Consider the following 11,609-nt stretch of genomic DNA (forward strand, 5'->3'; position numbering starts at 1 on the left):
CAGCCTCTCACAGTGACCAGAGCAGAGTCAGTCCCGGAGAGCAGGCGGCCGCGCTCGGAGAAGTGCCCTCACTCTGCAGTCCAGCCTGCCATCCCACTGCCAGTCAGGAGGGGCCTCAGGGACCCTCCGGGCCAGCATCCCTGCTCCAGGGGGAAGAAACTGAGGCTCAGAGAGGAGGAGTGACTTTGTCAGAACCCAGGCCTCCTGGATCCTGGCCCGGTGCTTCCCCCTCTGGTGTTACCTGGGCCTCAGGAATCAGGGTTCTTGGGGCCACTGGGACAACTATGTCACCCAGCAACCAGGTGCAGCTGTGGCCCAGCCAGCCCACTTCTGGGGCCCCACCATTAGGAATATGCCCTCCACAGGCCGAAGGGTGTCTGTGCAGTGGGGGCAAAAGTGAAAAGCTAAACATAACCCAGGTGTCATCAGCAGCAGGTTGTCACAAAGGATGGCGCGCCCACACCTTGTGCTCCTGGGCGACATGAGACCAGCACAGGAGACCCGCTCCCTGCACATTTCCACAATGGAGAGCCCATCGGGGCGCCGGGAGAAGTCTGAGCTGGTCAGTGCGGGTGGGACAGGGGCTCTGCTGCGGGAAATAAGTCGTTTTTCGGTGTAAGCCCTTTATGCTGTGTGTGTGGCTGCCACAGGCATAGCTTTCTTCCAAAAACAGTTAATACAGTTGTTTTTCATATTTCATTGAAAAAATAAGACAGAATGAGATTGAGCTCTGTGTGCCAACGTGGAAACGTGTCCCTGATAAATGAACTGTCACTACGGGTGGTGTCCCCTATGAGAGGAAGAAAAATTTACTTACCTGTGGAAAGAAAATTGCCCGGGAGGGGCCACACCAACCTGTCAACAGGGGTAAGATCTGGGGAGGGAGAGGGAGGAAAAAGGGCTTTGCTTTTTACTCCATATGGCGCTTCTGAATTTTCACATTTTTTCAATGAACTTGTTTTATTTTTGTAATTAAAAGAAGAGAGGAAGTGGGGCCAGCCCGGTGACATAGTGGTTAAGTTCGTGCGCTCTGCTTCAATGGCCTGGGGCTCACAGGTTCAGGTCCCTGTCGTGGACCTACACACTTGTTCATCAAGCCATGCTGTGGAAGCATCCTGCAAACAAAATAGAGGAAAATTGGCACAGATGTTAGCTCAGGAACAATCTTCCTCACAAAAAAAACAAAAAAACAAAAAACAGAGAGAGGAAGCAAACGTATTTTCAGTTAAAAATCCCTGTGGTTTCCTAGGGTCTCCTCCGGTCTCCCGGCCCATGGCTGGCTCAGCCTGACCCTCCTCTGGCAAAGGGAGGAAGAGGAACAGCCTGGGAGCACCGCCTCCAAGCTGCACACAGCCAGGCCTGTCCTTTTAGGATGCCCAGAGAAGGAGAAGAATGAGAGAGAGGAAGAGAGAGAGGGAGGGAGGGAGAGAAGGAGCTGGCAAAAGCCATGGAGTCGGGTAGGTCCACCCCACACAGCGAGGATGCCGAAGGCCCCGTACCCTATCTGCACTCTGCACCCAGAGTCTTGCTTTCAGTCCCTCATGGAAGAAGGATCCAGACGAATGCAAGGGTCGGCAGGTGGGAGGTAAGAAGAGTGAGGGGCCTGGAGCATCACAGTGGAGGATGGCTGGAGGGACCAGAGAGGAGGCCCAGATGGCTGCAACGTGTCAGCGGATGAGACGTGCGATGTGCTCCACGCAGTCCTGACAGAAAGGACTGGAACCCGTGGAAGGAGACCCCCGGCATAGAAAGCAGGGCTCCATGTCGGGAAGAAGTGCCCACAGACCTGCCTCAGATGGAGCCAGCTGCCATGATGGGTGGGGAGAGAGCGTCCTGTCATCGGAGGAGATCAAGCGGAGGCTGGGCCCTGCCTAGCAGGACACCATAGTCACAGGAAGGAGGGGTGGGTTCTGTGACCTCCAGGGTCTGTGATCCCATGGCAGGAGGAGCCAGGCCGGGGACAGCCCACGTTTGCTGAGTCCTCACTATGGGCCAAGCGCTGTGCAGAGGGCTTTTCAAACACCAGGGCCTCAGCCGGACAGCAACGCAGAGGCAAGGTGCTGCCGTCCCCTCTCACAGACGGAGAGGGCTAAGGGAGCCGGTCCTGTCCACTCCACACCACGGGGCAGTGGGGGGCACCATCAACCTCCGAGAACCCGGGGCTCCCCAGTCAGCAAGGGCCGCTCTGCCTCGCCCACCCCACTCCCTGCCTCCCCGCCCTATCCCCAAGGGGACACTTTACCAGTCTGTCTGTGTCTTTATAAAATGCATTGCTATAATTTGCACAAAGGCATTGTGCTGACTTCTTTAGTATTCTATTTTACTTTAACTTTGAAAAAAATAAGCCGTCAGAAAAGTGGCAAGAAAAACAATAAATCCCACTATCCCTCTCACGTGGACTCACCAGTTGTTAATATTTTGCAACTTTTTTTTTTCCTACCTCTTATGGAATTCTGCTGCATGGGGACCCCTCTGCCCCAATGTTGCGGGGCCTCCCGAGAGCAGGGACGTTCCCTTACATAACCTGCAACAGCGATCGCCTTCAGGAGAGTCTGCCTGACACAGTACTGTTCCCCACCAGAGTCCACGTTCCACCCGCCCACCGTCCCGACACTGACCTCACATCACTTTCCCGCGGGCATGTTTCCAGTACATGGAGACGCCTTCGTGCTGGGTTCTCGTTCTCTTTTCTGCTTCGTCCGCTGAGCCTGCAAGGTGGGGTCCCTGCACATCCCTGCGGCACGCAGCTGCCTCACCTCCACCTGCTGCACGCCCTCCTCGTTTCCCTCCCGCTCCCCCAGTGAGGGACCCCCTGCCACAGATAAGGCTGTGATGGACGTCGGCGCACCAGCCCCAGACCAGCACGGCTCCCACTGCAGTCCACTGACAGGTCACCCGGGTTCTTGGGAAAATGCAAAGTCGGACTCAGCAGGACGGCGCTGGGGCCTGGAAACCTGCCCTCTGACCCAGTCCCAGAAGATGCTGACGCTGCCAGGCCACCGACCATGCTTGGAGCTCTGAGGCCCTTGGGCATGGGCTTATGTGTGCTTTTTGGGGGGTGGGAGGTGGGGGTTGGACCCAGGAGCACAATGGCTGTGTCTCTGAGCTTGTGGAACCTAACGTCACAGAGCATGGCTCCGGTCTGAGCGCCACAGTGGCTGCCCTGTATGTCCACGCTCCCACGAAGGCCCCAGCTCTTGGCTGCCTCCCTTGCCCCACCCCCAGACCCCCTTCTGCCCCGACACAGAGCCCATGGCTAGTGACAGAAGCAGCAGCTTCCCATGGTGGACGCAGCTCCCTCTGGATACCCAGCCTTGAACAGCAGCTGGAGGGCTGACGGACCTGCTGCCCAGCCTCCGGGTGAGTCGCACACAGTGTGAAGAGAAAGGAACCTGGTCTGAGGCCCAGCATTCCTGGGACTGAGCATCGGTCATCACCACGGTCACGGACCTCATCCAGCTACCCTGCTTTCAGCTCTCCTCTGCTTTGCACACTGAGGAAGCAGAGGCGCAGAGAGGTGGAGCAACGTGCCCAGTGCTGCACAGCCAGAAGGACGGAAAGACTGGAGCTGACTTCACCCAGGAATGAAGAATAAGGACAAAGCCAGCTATCCAGGGAGCTTAAAAAGTGAGAATTCCTCCGATCAAACTTATTGCACTGGGAGCAAAAGACATTTCTAGAAAGACCCGTCTCGCAAAGGATCATGATCAGTGGATGGGCACTGGACGTTTGGGGTGTTTTGAGGGTGTGGGACCTCCAGGTCGACCCGCCTGAACCCCTGCCTCTGCTGGGGGCACCCTCGAACCTGCCCTGGAAATGCTTGCCGAGCCTCTGTGGGACCTGGTCCTGGTCCTGCCATCTCAGCGCCTGTCTGGGCTGCCCGCATCTCCCCCCATCTGTGGCTGTCAGCGCTCCTCCTGCCACTTGCTTCCCAGGCCCCATTTCTGCCCTTGAATGCTGCCCTGCCTCTCGTCTTCCTCTTGGGTGCAGCTCCCAGGCACGAGGGGCTTGGGGCCGTGCCTCGCCCTCCGTCCCCACCAGTGGCCCTGCCTGAGGGCCCCTCCCACTTTCTCACCTGTCCAAGCCTGGAAGCCCCTCTGCTCCCAGCAAAGGGACACATGTCCTCAGACACGTGTGCCCACCTCCTGAGACCTTGCACACAGGCCCCGCCCGAGGGTAGAGGCGCTGAGCCACATCAGCAGCCCCAGCGAGCCATCTACTGTCGTCCCTGCATCTCCATCCCTTGTGTCCTGTAGACTCCGGCCCTGCCTCCCACCCCTCTCTCCACTCTGGCCACCCTGGCCTTTTGTCCCTCAGCCACACCAGTTCTTCCCTCTGCCCATGACACTTCCACTAAAGAGCTTCATCCGCTGACCTCCCACCTCTCATCCTCTGTCCAGATGTCACCTCCCCAGAGAGGCCTCAGCTGACCCCCCCATTCAGCAGCCCAGCCTCCAAGGCGGGCTCCATCTGTCTGGCCCAGATCTGTCCGCACCCTCATCACCACCCCTGGAACTGCCTGACTGGTTTCCCAGGTGACTATCTGGCTCCTACTGCTGGAAAGTCGTCTCTGGGGACCAGGACCTCGTCTGTCCTGTCCTGCTGTATCCCCAGGTCCTAGAGAAGGGCCTGGCATGAAAGCAGGTACGTTATAAATGCTCGTTTCAGGAACAAATAAGCATCGTTTACAGTTTCCATGTGTTTTCATGTCCACAACATGCTCAGTCCCCACAAGCCTGCAGGGTAGGGAGTTTCTCTCTGCTTTTGTCAACGAGCAAACTAAGGCCCAGAGAGGTGAAGGGACTTGCCTGAGGTCACGAAGCCAGGAAGTGGCAGAGCTGGAACACGAGCTCATGTCCTTCTGACACCAAACCCCTTGGTCTCCAACTCAAGGTCATAAATTCCGTCCTGGTGACACCTGCTTTGTGCTGTTTCTCCTCTCATGCGAGGAGGCTACCCTGAATCTCTGCCCTGCCTTGTCCGTCATCCAGGGGCTGCTGTGATCAGTGTCCATTTAGGGGCCAACAATGCCCCACAGGGGTCAGCTGCACTTTAGTTCAGAATCCACGGCAGCCCGTCCGGGCCACGTGAGCCTGGGCGGCCACACCCCTCTTGGGCTTCAGTTTCCTCGTCTGTAAAATTGCATCACAAGAATCCTCAGCCTGCTACAGAGTCGGAGCTCAACAAATGGAGATACTGTTATTTATTTCTACACACTAAAATATATACTAAATAATTCCAATATATACTAAATACTAAAATATACTAAAATATATATTAAAATATATTTAAAATATATTTAGTATACTAAAGTATACTAAAATAATTCCAATACGAAAGTAGAACCTCAGTACATTCCTGTTACAAAAAACATCGCAAATAAAGCAAAAGAGCTCCTGGCAACCACTGTTGGTTTGGTGAGTACTTTCCAGAACTTTTTCTCCTCATCTGGAGGGATGAAGGTGGATTTAAAATAATAAGCACCACCATTCTGTGTCACTCGGTCCTAAAGAGATTTTCCCACTCAGAGATGTCTCCAAGTTCATCTTCCGCGGGGTGTCCACTCTGACCCTCACTGTTCTGTGACAGGAGCTGGGCAGGCGATATCCCCATTTTACAAGTGGAAAAACTGAAGTTCCAGAAAGTAAATGACACCTGTCCAAGGTCACACAGGAGAAAGGGGTGGGGCCACATCCCCAGAAGGATATTCTGGCTCCGGGTTGGCTCAGCATGAGTTTTCTGGGATCAACCACCCACACAGGGACAGCCTGCTTGGCACAGCTTCATCCATCCATCCATTCATTCAATCAGCCCTTGCCAAGGGCCCGCCATGAGCCAGGCCTCCTGCGGGGGTAGAGATTCCAACAGTGGCCTCCGTTAACTTACATTCCAGAAGGAGGGTTGAGAAACCTATAGCTGCTCCCAAGACAGCACAGATCGGGAGAGAGATTCAGATGAGAAGAAGAGAGGATCGTGGCATCTATACCGTTTATAGTTTGCGAGACAAACATCCATTTCTCTTGTTACTATAAAGAAATAAAAACACAAAGCCAGAAGAAGTCCACAGACAGAGGTCCAGCCAGGGAAAGCCAGAAGAGAAAGGGGGCAACCACAGGGCTTCAGGGGACCCCAAGATGCCCCAGATCGGAGAGGCCTGGCTCGCAGGCGAAGTCTCAGCTGTGAAGCCGCAAAGCAGGGGAGCGGGGAACTGTCGGTGGCACTCAGACCCCATGACAAACGTCCCGCAAACCTGAAGGTCATTTCCTCCTGCACATGGAGGTATTTATTTTACATATGTGGCCAAACGCGAGGAGAAACCCAGGCGTTGGAGCGGAGGGGCTGAGAGAGAAAGAGGAAGAAAGAAAACAAGCCAAGGTGGTGTTTTACGAGTGCCATTAAACCCCTCGCACGAGGAGGTAGGTGGGCCGCTAACGAGGACAACTCCGGAAAATCTAGGGGACCAAGGCAGGGGAGACGCAGGAAGTCAGATGAAAGTGGGGAAAAACGCACAGGTGCTTGCACACACACACACAGAAAGAAAGCTGTGCTGAGGAAAAAAAAAGGTGTGCAGGGAGAGGAGAGGTTAGAACTCTGGAACCATCCCAAGAAGAATCGCTCTGTGTAGAACCTTCTAGGGTCGGGGGCTGTGGACAGCGAGGGAGAGACGCCACTGTCAGGTGCTTGACTCAGCTCCCCCAACTCCCCAGGGTCACGGTCACCTGCGGGGAGCCACGGGTCTCACTTCCTGTCCCCCACTGCCCCCTCCCACGTGGCGTGGGAGTTTGTGCAAGACCTGGTCTCACACACACACACACAGTCATTCACACACACACACCACTTCCATCTCTTTTCCTCTGGGAGAACATCTTGACCAACCATCAAGACCATCAAAAGGCGTCCCGCTTTTTCCAAAATTGCCAGCCCCCACCCCGCGGGCCGCAGAGGGAGATAGTCTTGCCCACACGTGGGGCGCGGAGGCTGATGGTGCTTAGAAGCACCGAGCACAGCACCTGGTACAGAGCCTTGGGAAACCGGAGGTATTGTTGTTGCTCATGTCGTGTTATTATCGTTAGCAGGGACCTGGGAAAGCCTGTGTGGGGGGGCCGGAGGTACAAAGGACAGAGGAAGCTGGAGCAGGAGTGAGGAGGGAGCGAGAGCGGAGCAGTGTCTGGCTGTCCCAAGGGGCCGGGAGGGAGGGTCTGCCATGGGGTTAAGGCCTCACACCACTGAGGGAGCCCGTGTGGGGCCTGAAGTCACTACAGGTCACCCAGACTGGCGGTCAGAAAGGAAAAGGAGACGTGGATGAGAGCAAGGACAATGGGGACAGCGCAGCCACTGCTGAGCATGGGGGAGGGGAAACCCAGGAGGAGGGGCGGGTGGCTGGAAAGATGCCCGGTGTCCACTAAGTTGTTCACGGGAGCTTTGCCTTGAACGGTGTGACTCTGGGCTCCCCACTGACCACCCTGAGCCTCAGTTTCCTCTCCGGGAATCTGGGGGTCTCATCTCCCCACAGATCTATGGCTCAATCTGACGTTACCCACCATCCCTACCAAGGGCGTTCCCCTCGCCCACAGCCACCGCCCCTCGCCTCGGAGCTTTTACAGCTCGGGGCGACGGCCAAGAATTCCTCCTAGTTGCCTCTCCCTCCAAAACAAACCAACCAGGAGCCAGAGTCGAAGTGTCTTTTGGGTCTGCTGCCTGGCCTCCTTGAAGCCCTGCCCCGTTTCTTCAGGCCCAGTTACACAAAACGGCAGCTTCTCTGACAGCTGAGAGGCAGCCCTGAGTCCCAGGCGGGCCCCGAGGAGGGGGTCCTTCTGGAGAACAGGTAACCTGGCGAGTCCTGGACTGGCGAAGGCAGATGTGAAATCATCCGAGGCCACACCCCCGCGCCCCAAGGCTCCCATCCAAACTGCAGACCCTCGGCAGTGACTCTGTCAAAGGGACATCTGCCTGAGGGGGCGCTGGTCCCAGCCCATAGCCCATGAGCCGATGTCCTGGCAGCGATGCCGTAAACTGCCCAGCGTCTGAAGGACGGGCCGTGGGGGTGGCATCGGGGCTGACAGCCTCAGAATCTGCCCCCAGTCCACGCTCACCTGCTCCTTCAGGAAATATGAGCTGGAAGCTTCAGGAACCTCGACATCGGCCACCACCCCCCGCAGCCCCGCCAGGGCTTCCCAGGTCAACGGGCACTGCCAGGGCGGGGAGCCAGCCACGTCACTCTGTTTTCTGGGGGAGCCCAGGGCAAGTCTTGCTCCCCAGCCCGCCCAGGGCCACTCGGCTGGCAGGGTAGCCAGGATGGCGGGGTGCCCGCATGAGCCACACCCACCCCTCGTCCTCCCTGCCAACCACACCCTGTGTCTGATGCCGTGGGGACAGGGTGTGACGGGACTGCGGCCCTGCATGCCCAAGTCACAGAATCCCTGATGCCTTCCTGAGCCCACGTTCGCCTCCAGGTGACTCGACTTCCTTCTTGGGGACTTAGAGTCAGCAAACAGCGGCCGTCAGTGACAGCGGCCGAGAGGGGGCTGGGCCCGGATTTCCACGTGTCCGTGCCACCCAGTGGTTCCTAACCAGCGGGCACATCAGGACCCCCTGGGGCAGGGTGGGGTGAGGAGCTTGGTGGAAATCGACTGCTCAGGCCCACCCCAGACCTACTAAACGGGATCCCCGATGCCCTGGCCCTGAACTGGGCTCCTGGGCCCCCTAACAAGTGCTGTGGGGACACAATTCTTAAGGCACAATCCCAAGAGCCAACAGATCCAGGATAGAGCGCCCATTCAGCCCCTTATGAGCTGTGCAGCCTTGAGCAAATAACTACACCTTTCTGAGCCTGTGTTCTCTTCCCTAAAGTGAGGATAATGCTGGCACCGATCCCACAGAGTTGTGAAGGAAACACGAGAGAAGTCAGTACAGCCCTGAGCACAGGGCTCTGCACAAAGTAAATGCTCAGTAAACACCAGCTGTCATTGCTACTGATACTGGGTGGCAGAGCCCCCCGTTGACAACCACCTTGCTGCTTTCAGACCAGAATCTCTCTGCCCTACCTTGCTGGCCAAATCAACTCTCCCAGTCAGGGTTGCCATACGCTGTTGCATAGCTTGTGCACTGCACAAAGTGCTGTCACCAAATTGGGACTAAAATTCAGCCTGACTCCACTACACTGGTTGGACTGGCATGTGAGCTGTGCCCACAAGGGGCACGTTTTCTAATCTGCCCAAAAGTACCCCACAGCAGTGACTGGTGTTGCAGAGGCCCAGTCACTGCCGGTCACAGGACCTGAATCAGGGTTTTCCAGGTATGGTCCTCCAGCCTCCGCTCAGGCACCTTCAGAAGGTGGTGGCTAACGTCTGGCTCCCAGTCCCTCCCTGCCAGGAATATCCCTGTCCCCAACCCCACCCACACCTCCACTTCCACAGTTCACACGGGCTGCAGAAACGTCAGAGCCTCTACCTGCCACAGCCACTGTCATCGATGGGGTTTGAGGGGCTGGCCCAGGTGGAAGAGAAGAGAACCTTGATCCACTGGGGCCTGGTTTGTAAAACTATATATATATATATCTGGAAGACAGTTCGAGAAATTTGGAAATCAGTTTATTGTTAGATGAGAATAAGAAATGATTGTGAATTTTCTCAAGTACTGAGTTGTGTAGGAGACTGTCCATATTCTTAGGAGATGAATGTTGAATTATTTAGGGGGAAGTGTCATGATGCTTACAACGTCCTTGGAAATGTTTCAGCCAAAATATCTGGGTGGTAGATATAGACATGCATGGTGAACTATTAGTGTATCTTTTCTATATGTTTGAAACTTTTCATAATAAAAATGTTTATATAACAATAATAATAATTTTTTTAAAAGAAATGGTGAGAAGGGGGCTCCAGGGTCATCTGGATTGTCTTTGTGCTTTCTCCAACCAGCACTGCTGTCTTCACCTTGGGAAGGGACCCTCCTGGGTGACCTCTGCCTTTAGGGGGGGTGGGGGAGGTCCTCCCAGGGTGACACATTAGAGCCACTCAGAACCTGGTGCCCTGAGAAGGGCAGGTCATCACCGTCTCTGACTTGGTGCCCCCAGAGCAGTGACGATGAGTCGCTCACGTCCCCTCACCCCTCACCCTAGGATGCTCCTTGTGGAGTGAGAAACTCAAGAAGGCTGTTCCTCACTATATTTTGCACAATCAAAAAAAAAAAAGGAAATAGCCTAGCTGTCCATCAGTAGGGGACTGGTGACCTTAACGGCTGTTTATCTGCACATTGTGACATGAAACTTTGTTTGTGATATTCTGAGTGAAAAAGAAAGTTGCCGAGTAATATGTATGATACGGTGTTTTTAAAAGAAAGCACTAGATATATGTGATCACCGTGTATTTCTAGAGAAAGATCTGGAAGGTGGCCCATGGAACGGCTCACAGATGTGGTTCTGGCCAGTAAGAGTAGGTGGAATAGGAGAAACGCTCACTTTTCATGTCAAATACATCTGTGTTTTTGGAATCTGTTTGCAATCCTAAATAGCACATGTCTCAGGGCACTGACTCCGTTTCAGACACTATGGGGACACTGATACTCACGTAGCACTTCCTATGGGCCAAGTGCTATTCCAAGGGCTCCATGCACACTAATTCATTTAATTCACACATTATTACTACCATCTTTCCCAGTTTAGAGATGGGTGAGGCACAGAGCAGTTAAGTAACTTGCCCAAGCTCACACAGCCTGGAAGTGGCAGAGCTGGAATTTGAACCTGAGCAGTTGCTCACTCCCGATGGTGCCAGAACAATTCTATCACATCCCCCCAGAGGCCTCTGCACGCATTTTTTCATTTACTCCTCACAAAACTCCTAGAGTGGCTCCTTGCCTGACTCAAGTATTCCCAGAGCAGCTGAGGAGGCTGACACGAGACAGCCCAGGTACTGACATGATCGGAGGCTTGTGGGAGATCCATGTTCTTCTTTTCTGAGAAGGAGAGGGCGAGGGCACTAGAGAAATAAAGAAGATGTACGCGTGTGCAAGGCCCTATATGCTCTGTGGCACTTTTCTTTCACAGACTACTGGGACCGCGGAACATCAGCCCCGGAAATCAAGGCCCAGCTGCTCATTCGACAGATGAGGAAACCGAGGCCCAGAGACAGCAAGTGCCCAGAGCCTGGATGCGTTTGGCCAGGGCCCTGCAAGGGAGCGGGGGAGAATAAAGGCCAGGCCTGCCCTCCGTGGGGCTGCTGGCCTTGCTCTCTGAGGCCATGAGGACGAATCTTGAAGTCCCGTCTGCTTCACAAGCGCTGCAAGTGGGGTGCCGCCCCGAGGACCCCATCCCAGCTGGGACCCAATGGCTCTGGCCCTCACCCCACCCCCAGCGTTGTTGGGGCCTGGACAGAAGTGTCACACTGCCCCGGAGCCACACCTTAAAGTTCTGAGAATAAGAAGTGGCCCGACAGCCCCGAGGAGACACACCCAAGTGTGCGCCGTGGCAGATCTGGGGCGTGAAATTGCGGGTAATTTTTATTTCCTTCTTCGTACTTTCCCACAGTTTCCAAATTTTTATTCAGTCAACGTATATCGCTGTTATAATGAGAAGAAAAACACTGTACTTCTTTTTCTCCAGGAGAAGCCAAGGA

General features: G+C 55.0%; 1 long non-coding RNA gene across 1 annotated transcript; it reads right to left on the minus strand.

Annotated features, from left to right (window-relative positions):
* Nucleotides 1-960: 960 nt before the first annotated feature.
* LOC139078751 (uncharacterized) lies at nt 961-8,278 on the minus strand. Its single transcript, XR_011531798.1, has 3 exons — nt 8,094-8,278; nt 2,619-2,708; nt 961-1,115 (listed from the first exon to the last, which is right to left on the minus strand). It is a non-coding gene; the product is annotated as an uncharacterized lncRNA (long non-coding RNA).
* Nucleotides 8,279-11,609: the final 3,331 nt, after the last annotated feature.

The sequence above is a fragment of the Equus przewalskii genome, chromosome 2, assembly GCF_037783145.1.
Source record: "Equus przewalskii isolate Varuska chromosome 2, EquPr2, whole genome shotgun sequence".
Taxonomy (NCBI): domain Eukaryota; kingdom Metazoa; phylum Chordata; class Mammalia; order Perissodactyla; family Equidae; genus Equus; species Equus przewalskii.